Raw genomic sequence first — 11,868 nt, forward strand, 5'->3', positions numbered from 1 at the left:
ATTCCACGGGAGCTGTCTATGAAGCTGTTTGCCACCGCAAGCAAAGACCTCCATTTCCCCCAGCAGCATTAAGGAAACCTTCCACTTTCTCCCACTCTCCTGGCACCTGCTGAATCCACCAGATCTGTTCATCCTGCTTAAGAACAGGCAGCCCCACTGTCTACTCCTCAGCCCCCATGAGATTCCTGTCCCGCCTTGCATCCTGACAGTATTCTGCTCCTCCAGAAAGCCAGGGGGATGCCGAACTGGGTTGCAGTCTGTGGAACTGGGCGGGATTGTGCTGGTGTATTGTACATCACAGACCTACGAGGTCTTCTCCATCCCTAACATCCTTGATGTCCCAGCCGCACTGGAGAGGCACATTAGGTGATGTTTCCATTAAAATAATCAGCAGTTAATATTGACGTTTTAATTGTCATCACTATGCTTCAGAGTGAACACCCTCGATAGAGGAATGACGTAGGTCCCCTTTCTCCTAGAAATCATTTCAGGCTGTCTACAGACTGATAGGCCTGCACCAGGACATGTTTGCAAGGTTTTCGTCATGCACCAAAGGGCTAGAAAAATATATATTAAAAAAAAAAAAACAACAACCCTGAAAGGGGTTATATTTTTCCCTGGTAAGAGGGAATCAGGGATAGGAGAGGCCTGAATGTGAGGGAGGGTCCAGAACTAAACAGCTTTGGTTCCAAATGCAGCGTTCCCACTTGATAACTCCTATAGCCCTCAAACACAATAGATGCTGTGGGCGCCAATTTAAGATTCCAGCAAGAAGGTTACTTCTTCAGCCTCCAGGAAGGGTCTCTCTCTTTTTCACCCTGTTGCTGCTCAACACACTCCTTCTCCGAGAGCCTTTTATTTCAAATTGGACAACCGTTTCACAATCCAGGCTTCCGCAGGACACACGACCCTTTAACTACTCTGAGTTGGCGGCGTTTCATTCTCTCAGGTTCTCCCCCACCACTGGCCAGCCCTGCACGCCCGCCTTCCCGGATTAATCCTGGAGCACCCCCAGACGCACCCGAGCTGTGCCATTTCCTCTCCTGCTGTCCCATCTGCCTTCCCCAAGCCAGCCCACAGCCCCTCACAACGATCTGGACAGTGTTTTGAGTCTCCCAGCCAAGCTCGTGCTACGTGGGCAGCGTGGGATGCTTCCAGCTTCGCTTAGTGACAGTCTCCCCCCTCCGGGGCTGTTAGATGCTACAGAAGGGGTGTGATGTTGGTCAGGGAGGGGCCCCAGCACTGAGCACGGACCCCCCCCATCACACCCCAGCACCGAGCACGAACCAGCCCCCCCCCCCATCACGCCCCAGCACCAAGCACGGACCACCCCCCCACCCCACTCCCATCACACCCCAGCACTGAGCACGGACCAGCCGCACCTTCCCATCCACCCACATGCAGCTCGTGGCGATGTCAGGTGCTATGACTGAGCCTGTTTTCAGCCTGGCCCGCCCTGCGCTGTGGACATAAACCCGCCCTGCATGCTGACGGAGGGAAGCCATGAACACAGGGGGAAAACAGTTCGGGCAAACAGCTCATAGTCAGCCTTTGTTTTAATACCCTGGTCCCCCGGGCCTCCTCCCCCAGCCGGAGCAGGTGTGATGAAGGGGAGCATGAGAGAAAAGCTGGGAGGCTCCCAGCTGAACAGGGCAGGTGAGCACAGATCTCTGGCCACGTGTTTCCAAATAAGAGAGTGGAGGTCCTTGCCTGCCCACAGAGGCCCTTCCCCCCCGTCTTTTCCTCCATCCATTCCCCCCTTGACCTCTCCTTTCCTCAGCAGCTGACAGCCATCCTTGTCCCCCCAAATTGATGCTCCTCCTCTGAAGAACGCACTTCCCTCTGGGCTGGGCTTGGCTGTGCCCACCAGCCAGCTCCGCTCCAGCGCCGCCAACGAGCCTATGAACACCGACAGCGCTGAAGGCAGCGTCATTCCCAGCAGGCGAGTGCTGTCTAATGAGTTCGGGGGCTGCTTTTCCCCCCCATCTCCTACAGAGGAGGAGGGCAGCCACGTGGCTCAAATGCATCTAGGCAACAAAGAAGGACAGAGACGCAAAGCAATGCACCCACCCACCTGGGGGCAGGCACATGGCACGGGGCCATTCGTGCACAGCTCTTCATTTCTGGAAGCCAGCTCTCCCTTGGGAAGGTCTTGTTTGCTCCTCGGGCCTGCTAACAGCCAATGCTCTCTGCACCTGCTGCATTAGCAATCAGTGTGCGCCACAGCAGGCCTAACCAGGCAGACTGGGGCCGCCCCTCCTCCCTGGCAGACGCATGAAAGCATCAAGAGCAGAAGAGCTCTGATGTCGGAGAGAGGGCGGTGATGGATTGGCCACGCAGTGAACATCATTGTTCCTTCCTCCAATGCGCAGGAGGGCTGTGGCGCTCACCTTCTGCAGAGCTTTTTGCTAACAGCTCCCCGCCAACAGCCGCAGGGAGCAGGGAACCGTATTTCCCAGATGAGGACAGAATGGGCTGGTTTAAACTAGGAAGCAAGCAGTGTTTTAAAAAGGACCTTAACACACCCATTTCTTAGCACCTCGCACAGACAGCATTGTTGAGAGACCTACCTTGCCCTGGTTCATGCTACAGGGGGGCTATATTTTAAAATACACCTTTTCTCCTAGGGCAGATTCACCGTTGGCCCCCATCTAGAGAGGCCACAGAAGTTAAGGCCAGGTCTACACTACAGACGTGGGCCAGCCTAGCTGTCGGTCAGGCGTGTGAAAAGGTGCAACCCCGACCAACAGGCCTGTGCTGGGAGAAGTGCCTGGTGTAGAAACAGCTAGACAGTACAGTTACATACACCAGAACACTTCGCCAGTACAGTACACTGGTAATCCTATACCAGTAAAACATTCCTAGCATAGGCATGGCCTGTGAGAGCGGAGATGATCGCCCACAGGCCTGTCTGACCCACACAGCCACTGTTTGAACATCACAGCAAACGCACGGTGATCAGCTGAGAACTCACATGAGGCACAGCTGAGCAGGACAGGGTGAGCGGGAGCCTAGGCAGGGCTCCACTAACCACAAGTGATTTTTTTTTTCCTCCCCCAAAATGGGCTTCTTTACAATTTTGATCTTGCTCGTGATATTCTCTGCCTCCTGCCTTCCCCGGTCCTTGGGGGAAATTCAGTTTAAGATGTTCTTTGGTTACACAGAATCCTTTCCAAACAAAGGCTTTACCTAGAGAGTAATTAAGGTCCACCATAGACTGGGGATGGCCTACTTGAAAAAGCACAGCCTATGGATAGAACCCTACAAATTCGCAGATACTTGCGTTATATCCAGGGACCATTTCTTGCAGATTGCGCATCAGACGGTCAATGACTTCTGGGGTAGGGCTGGAGCAGCTGCCAGCCAGGGGCGCAGCCGGAACAACTGATCAGCTGTTAGGAGGTGGGGCTGAACATCTGGTCAGCTGTTAGGCAACTGGCAGGGCTCATCTGCTGTTTGGAGTGGCAGGGCCTCAACAACTGATGGGGGGCTGCTGGTTCCAAAACAGCTGGCGTGCAGATGCGGTTAAATCTAACAGCGGGAGGGCAGATTGCGGGTTGGGTAAAAGTTTATTCCAGCGGATGCGGCTCCATGTTTCTATCCACGTAGAGCTCTATCTATGTCACAGTGAGCTCAGCAGAGGCCCTCACACTGATCTGACAGGTCAGGCTTCATGCTTTGGGGTGTTGACACATGCTGGGGTTGAAGGGGACAGAGGAAGGGGTAGAGTTTTCTCTAGTTCTGCTGGAGACAAAGCAATGAATGGCAAGACAGGCAGAGCTGTTGGATGGGGCTTTTTATCAGGTCTATAAACCTAAATAAAATCTAGGACAGAAATGGGAATTGAAAAAAAACACAGCCCAAAGTCAAGAACTCATGGTTTATGTGAGCCAAATGAAACCTGAACTGCCAGCATGTAGAGCCCTAGGCTAAGTCAAGATCCTATGATGTGCAGCAAGTTCTAACTTTGGGGAAACAAGTTCTGATGAGGCCTCAGGGAGCTTCATGGACTGTTAGTGACGCAGTAGATAGCACTTTTCAGTGTTCGACTAATGAACTGCTGCCAACTGGGGTTGGCTATACAACCACATGGGCACAGTTCCAGACCAGGCTTGCGCTCTCCAGCAGCTTTTAGGACTGGATGGCCTCTCCCATTCACACACAGAGAATCCTGCGATTGAAAAATCCAATGGCTATTAAGAGGAACGATGCACCCCCATGCCAAACACCTGCTTTGCACGCTGAGATCCTGCAGTGATTCATCAGGGTCGTGCCAGACTTAAAAGGGTAACGGCTGTATTCAGCCCCTGCAAGGATGCAGCAGAAAAAGGGAGTCAATTGTGAAACCAAATGCGTCATCTCAGCACATCACGCAGCCACAGGAGACCCAGAAATGTTCATTTTTAGAAATAAAATGCAAGGTGGCGGCACACGCATGGTCCTGCGTTTGAGTCAGGCTGCATAAATCAAGGGGATACTTAGTCCCTCTACAGCACCTTCCATCTGAGGACCTCAAAGCCCTTTACACCCCCTCAGCTACTCAGAGTAGGACAACTGGGAGATCAGACCTGCAATATTCTGTTCTACAGCTGGGCAACTGAGGCAAAGCAAAAAAACGTTTGACTTCCCTAAAAGCAGAGACAGAACCAGAAACTGAACCCAGTTCAACTTGCACCAAGAGCTGTTTTAACCACAGGACCATCTTTTCTCCTCCATCTCACCCAAAAGTCAGCCAGCCTGTCACTTGGAGCAGTGGTGCAGGCTGACTAGAGGGAGGCACTGGCTATCGGAGAGTAAGATGATATGTTTTCCCCATTTTATACCTGGAGCTTCTGGTGCAGACTGAAGTTACAGTACCATCTAGTGGACTTTCGAGCTCTGTACCGCCAGGAAAGCTCTAAGGGAACAGTCAAATTCAATGACAAATGTCAGTAACGCCCTGCTTGCTGCTCAGGTTTTACATGTAACTACTGGTCTAAAGATTTTGTCCTTCCTCGGAACCCTTCAGCCAGCGATTTTCAAGCACTTCCCAAGCAGTCCTGAATTAGGCCTCACACAACCCTCCTGCAGCGTAGGGCAGTATGAGCCTCATTTTACAATACAGGAAAGAGACAGGAAGGTTTCAAGTGAGGCTGCAACAGAACCTGGATCTCTTGACTCCCCCACTAGCACTTTAACCAGCTCATCCTTGCACTTTTTGCCTGCTCACCCTTCCAGCCTGCCCTAGAAATGCAGAGATTATAGATAAGCCTGACATTTTCCTGGAGCTAGGCTGGGGACAGAATGGACCACTTTCCCTAAAGGGGGAAAAGTGTTGGAATACAATTTAAAACCTTGACGCAGCCTTTGAACACATCCACTTTGTTAATGTTGCTCGGACAGATTACAATTCAAGCATGTCTTCTCAGCTGCGATGGGCCTGGGCAAACGATTGTTCAAGGAGAAACCATGAACAATTGTGGGGAAGGATGGACTGGCAACCAAAGAGCTAGCCTGCGTTCTTAGGAAAAAGGCACTCCAGCCCTTGGCTGGGCTAAAGGGCTGGGTTACTTATTTAATTTTAATTGGAGGATGTGGGAATCCTCTCCCGTGAATAGGCTCATTGACTTGAAGGCAGGAGTTGTGTTCTATTCCCAGTACTGCCTGAGTTGCATTGACATTGGACAAGCCCCTCTCGAAGCCTCTCTCCCCCTTCTACAAAAGCGAGGATAATGATACCCACCCACGCTCAGAGCACGTGATTTGTGGCTGAGAAGCACCATGGAAACACTGAAGCATTTTCATTGTTAGTAAAAATGGAGGAATACATACACAGAAACAGGAGTCAATTCTCTTTGTTCAACTCCCTCACCGTTCAAGGGCTGGAGAAAGAATGCACGGATTGTAGTGTTTAAATATGTGCTCAGTAGGACTAAACATGGCATTTAAGTACACTTTACGGCTTGTTACGTCCCAGCAGCCACTGCATCCTGATATGTTAAGAGGTTGCCCCTGTTCAGATGCAGATCTGTGAAGATGCCAAAAGAAAATGTTTTGGCAAAGCCATTCAACCATACGTAGAACAGGCACAGCACAAGCAACGGTGAGTGCAAGTTTCTCCGGACTGTCCCTTGCCAATGGCTGCTAGCCTGTTCTGGAGGGACCTCCTGTAGGGCTAAATGGGGTTCAATTTCCATGGACTATCCCATCCCAGGCCTCTCTGCTGAGCCTGCCAGCTAATGCTAGTTATCCTGGGAGAGCTGATGTGGATGCCTGTCTGCTGAGATTGGACTAACACTCACCCTGATGGGGCCTTACGGGGCCCCCAACGTACAGAGTCCAGGCATGATTCTGGCAGAGCAGAGGCAGCTTACGGTTCTTTGATAAAAATACAATTGCAAAGAAACTATTCTTCAATCCAGTTTTATATAGGTTGTTATACTGTATGCATCACCAAAGCATCCAAGCCCCACCCAGTACTGCACTGAACAACGTGACTAACATCTGTCACATTTGTTCTCTCGTCTCCCCTGGGGGAAAGCAGGTGCAGTGGAGTATCTTGTTTTGGTAGGGATTTTTGGCTGGTGGTTGAAGAACGAAGAAAAATGCTGACACTAGCATGCAAGAAAATGCATCACTCCAGCAACATGGGAAATCTTGATCAGTCAGGACGTGGCTGAAAACAGTCCTCCCAAAATGAGAGAACGTACAACCTGGCAGGAAAGCCCCAGGACCTGTTAAAACAGATGGACCCTACCGAACTCTCTCATTGCCCTCCACAGAAAACGGACAGCTGTGAACAGCTTCTAGTAAACGAGTTCTAAGGACACAGGAAAAGGAATGAAAGCTAGTAATCCCTTTTACAGCCCTACTTTCCTGCACTCTAGAGCTTCACCATGCATATTTCCAGGGCTTGGAAAAACCTCCCAAAACACCTTCTCTGTCAGAAGCCTTTGGGTCAAAATTGTCACATTCCCCCCAGTAAGACGACAAGGAATTATTTTCTTAACATACAGACTGACATTCCATTGTCCATGAACACAGCTTATGCTAGATGAGGTTTCCACATGCTTCAAGACTTTGGTAAAATGTAAACACTGGCCTGGTTGCCAAAATCTGCTTTATGGGTATGTTGCATCACACATATGTAGTATACACTGTACATGCTACCAGACCCCGTATACACCTGTGCACTTGTTTGTACTGCCATAATGCCTAGAAGCCTTAGTTATAGGTCAGGACCCCACTGCACTAGGCTCTGAAGAAACAGAGCCAAGGTCTCTGCCCTAAAGAGCTTACATTCCAAGTAGATCTTACTGTTTTACAAGCTGTAACAAACTTACCTACAAAACAAGATACCACATACTTCTTCATAACTGACATACCCAATGCAGTATTATCTATCCATCTCGACCTTCAGCCAACCAGACATAATTTAAATAAGCAAGAACTCGTGTGTGTGGCTGGACTGAGATCTAGTAACAACCTCTCATTTACTAGCTACACGATATGAAGCCTTGTTTAGAGGATACCTATCTTTAATTGAATTGCAGATTGATAAGAGAATCAGTGAGATGAATGAGCTGCAGTGAAGCAAATAATTTGGTGCCCTCTTTCTAAGCCTCTGGGCACCTAGGATTAGTCCACAGAGGGGGAAGTTTGATAAATAGCAGCTATCATTGCTCCTGTCAACACCACACACTACTTAACTTTGTAATTGCACCCCACTGTAGCATCATCTGAAGATGGTAGCAGGCTCTGCTACCTACAGAAGATATAGTGGAAGCAAATTTGGTTTCTGATATAAAAAATGGTGTTGAACAGACAAAATTGTGTCTGGACTAACTGATTAGAACAGGGCAAGAATGTTTGCTCTTTAGGGTTTGGAGGAGACTAGTGTATTGACAACTGCTACTGAATGCCTCCCAGCTGCTGGATTACTTTCACTCAAACAGTAAAGTTCACTGGCAGATGTTTAGTTTTCCCTAGATGCGCTCACTTCGGAGCCCTCTGGCTCAGTCCAGTTTAATACTAAGTAGATCCTCTCAAGGCATCACATTCCCCAGTTATAGGGAAATGGTGAATTTTAGTTGACCTTTTATGTTTAAAGACTGTGCTGATCAAAGGAAGAGGATCTGTTACACTGATTCATACCTAGAATAACCAGCTGTCCTGATTTTATAGGGACAGTCCCGATATTCAGGGCTTTTTCTTATATAGGCATCTATTACCCTCCACCTCGTCTTGATTTTTCACATTTGCTATCTGGTCACCCTATTCATACCCCTGAAATATTTCTCACAACTAGACAATTCCTCAGGACCTAGAGGAACCAGATCCAGTATCAACCTCAATCAAGTGAATTGTCTTAAGATGTCTTCTTGGACATTAATCTGCTATAAATTGTTAGCGAACATTAAGAGGTTTGTACATAGTTGAATCACACATCTAAGGCTCCCATCCCCATAGAAGATAAATTTTAAAAAGTGCTTCAGTCTACCAGGAAAAGGAGTTTTCTTCTCCAGCTGATGAAGATATTTATTTAGGACTATGCTCTGACAACCCAAGGTGAGGAAACTTCAAGTGCTCTCAGACAGAGCTACTAGCTTACGCCAGGGCTCAGTCCTTCCCTTCATTTTCCAATCCATGAAACAAGGTTTAAAAACCTGCAGCGCGTGATCCTTGCCTGTTGTCAGTTACAATCAAGACACCCAGCACCAGAGTAAAGATGAATGAGTAAAAGAGTGACATTTGCAATTGTGTGTGTTTTCTTCCTTGTTCCTGATTCTATCAAGGCTTGCTTTTAGGGTGCCCTCCCTTCATATATGCCTTTATGTCGGCCTTTAAACTCACTAGAATTCTCCTGTAACACTTCAGGTTTCAATACAGTAGGAAAGAGGGTGCATTGTTCCTCCTTTGGGTCACAGATGGAGTGATGTGAAAGCAAATGTTCGCTTTGCATTCAAGGGCTTGCGTTACAGCTTCATCAGTCTCTAAGCGGCTTTCCACATCAGTTTTGATTAGGATGACAGATGGAAGCAAAAAGAACAGTTCATTCCTTTAGTCAACAGTGGATTTGAAGTCACATTACTGTATTTTAAGTTAAGCTTTTGCTTCTGACCCCATTTCTGAGCACCTGTTCTCCATCTCAGTGCTAACTGCTGAAACTATGAACATACCTGAATACAGCTTGCAGGTGTTCCATTGTGAAAGCATCCACAGCAAACACACATGGATCTTTGCCCACAGCGAGTTGCACAATTCTCTTCTCACAGGGTATGGAGATTAACATATGTTAATCTCTGAAGTTCCTACCACTGACTCCTCTACTCATTTACTTGTACAGAGTACCCATCGTACATTAGCTTAGTAGTTTTGCTCTGGGAAGCATCCAATCCAGTGGTTCTCAACCACAGCCCGCTTGCGGCCCAATCAGTATCACATCCTCAGGGCCATATAGGTAGCATATTGTGTGGATGCAGCCCACATAACAGAGAGCTGCATATGTAGCCCACAATGGTAAATGGCTAGATCAGTGGTTCTCAACCTAACAGCCTTGCAAATGGAATTTGGGATTGGAATTAAACTAAAATCTTTCCTTCCTGTGCATCACTGCCAGTAACAAAGGCTCTAGAGAGCAGATTAGGCCCTTAATTGGCACTTGTGCAACCCTCCAGTGCTAGCAGTGGGTTTGCACAACTGAAACTGATTGAGAGGAGATATGGCAGTTCTTCTGGTGCATCAACAGACGTAAGATCCAGGATGCTTCTGACAGGATTGACTTTGCTGGCATACCAGGAGTTAGGGGGCAAATAAGGTTGCTGCCTTTAAAGTTAGTAGATATGATTGAATATCTCCAAGGAGCAGATAGTAAGTAAGGGAGTGCCATTTTTAGTCATTTTGAAGCAGAACCATACAATGTTGCATTAGAAACAGCCTGAAGTGAAAGGGATTTTGGAAAATTAATAGAAAATTTCACAATACGAGTATAGTCTGTTTTTAACTCAGGCTTGTGCTGTTTTCAGTGCAGTATGAGGATGCTGTTCCACATCTTATTTCATACTATATATTAATTATGGATGTCAATTAATTGCAGTTAACTCATGTGATTAACTCAAAACAATAACTTGATTAAAAAATTAATCACAATTAATCTCAGTTTTAATTACTCTGTTAAACAATAGAATACCAATTTGAATTTATTATAAATATTTCTGGATGTTTTTCTACATTTTAAAATATACTGATTTCAACTACAACACCAAATACAAAGTGTATAGTGCTCACTTATTACAAATATTTTCAATGTAAAAAAGAAACAAGAGATCATATTTTTCAGTTCATCTCATACAAGTACTGTAGTGCAATCTTTATTAAAAGTGCAACTTAGATATGTAGATTTTTTTTGTTAAATAACTGCATTCCAAAACAAAACAATGTAAAACTGTAGAGTCTACCAGTCCACTCAGTCCTACTTTCTGTTCAGCCAATCACTAAGACAAACAAGTTTGTTTACATTTACAGGAGATAATGCTGCCCGCTTATTTACATCGTCACCTGAAAATGAGAACAGGCATTCGCATGGCACTTATGTAGCCGGCATTGCAAGGTGCCAGATATGCTAAACATTTATATGCCCCTTTGTGCTTCGACCATCATTCCAAGGACATGCTTCCATGCTGATGATGGATTCTGCTCACTAATGATCCAAAGCAGTGCAGACTGATGCATGTTCATTTTCATCATTTGAGTCAGATGCCACCAACAGAAGGTTGATTTTCTTTTTTGGTGGTTCGAGTTATGTAGTTTGTGCATTGGAGTGGTGCTCTTAAGACTTCTGACAGCATGTTCCACACCTTGTCCTTCTCAGATTTTTGGAAGGCACTTCAGATTCTTAAACCTTTAGTTGAGTGCTGTAGCTATCTTTAGAAATCTCACATTGGCATCTTCTTTGCATTTTGTCAATTCTGCAGTGAAAGTGTTCTTAAATCGAACTACATGTGCTGGGTCGTCATCTGAGACTGCCATAACACGAAATATATGGCATAACGCAGGCAAAACCATGGAGCAGGAGACATACAATTCTCCCCCGAGGAGTTCAGTCACAAATTTAATTAACACACAAACTTGTTTTAGCGATTGGCTGAAGAAGAAATAGAAGTGAGTGAACTTATAGGCTCTAAGAGATTTACATTGTTTTACTTTTGAGTGCAGTTATGTAAAAAAATAATTCTACATTTGGAAGTTGCACTTTCACAATAAAAAGATTGCACTACAGTACTTGAGGTGAACTGAAAAATACTATTTCTAGTATTATATATATAATACTAAATCTTTTTTACAGTGCAAATATTTGTAATAAAAAATAATATAAAGTGAGCACTATACACTTTGTATTCTGTGTTGTAATTCAAATCAATATATTTGAAAATGTAGAACACATCCAAAAATATTTAAACAATGGTATTCTGGTTTTTTGAACCTCGTGATTAATTGCAATTTTTTTTTAATCATTTGACAGCCCTAATATTAATTTTTGTATTATTGTTGCACCTAAGATCCCCAGTCATGGACCATGCCCCGATTTTGCAGGCGTGGTACAAACACAGAACAAAGATAGTCCCCAACAAAAAGAGCTGACGATCAAAATATATATGAGGAGACAGATGGATACACAGTCCAGCAGAGGAGTACAAGGAAACAATGAGATAATGTTGGTCAGCATGATAGGTTGTAACCTCAGTACACCAGCAGCCTAACTGTTGTCAAGTTTTTTATAGGCTTCACAGCAGAGGAGAGTTTTAAGGACAGATTTGGAGGAGGATAATGAGTTGGTTTTGCAGGGGGAGCTTCTCCTAAGTGTGAAGGGCGGCATGGGAATTGTCCACA

This window comes from Emydura macquarii, unplaced genomic scaffold (genome assembly GCF_026122565.2).
Source record: "Emydura macquarii macquarii isolate MOO-44397 ecotype Brisbane River unplaced genomic scaffold, CSIRO-AGI_Emac_v2 contig_973, whole genome shotgun sequence".
In the NCBI taxonomy this organism is placed as follows: Eukaryota; Metazoa; Chordata; order Testudines; family Chelidae; genus Emydura; species Emydura macquarii.